Source organism: Phaethon lepturus, unplaced genomic scaffold, assembly GCF_000687285.1.
Source record: "Phaethon lepturus isolate BGI_N335 unplaced genomic scaffold, ASM68728v1 scaffold9437, whole genome shotgun sequence".
Taxonomy (NCBI): Eukaryota; Metazoa; Chordata; class Aves; order Phaethontiformes; family Phaethontidae; genus Phaethon; species Phaethon lepturus.
Genome location: NW_010551131.1, coordinates 38,010 through 38,253, shown reverse-complemented (window position 1 = coordinate 38,253; position 244 = coordinate 38,010).

Here is a 244-nt window from a genome sequence, read left to right as displayed (position 1 = left end):
CAATCCCCTGGCAGCAGAGCCTCGAGGGCATGGCAGGACCCACGGGGGCTGTACCTAGTGCACCCAGCACCATGGGTCCCCAAAGACTGCTCAGTGCCATGCTGAGGAGCAGCCAGACCCCAGCTCCAGTCGCAGTGCCATCCATGCTCAGTCACGGGCACACAGCTGGGCTCTGCCATGCATCCTGGGGAAGGGACCCCCAGGCACCCCAGGTGGCCATCCAGGCCAGTGATGCCCGCAGCGC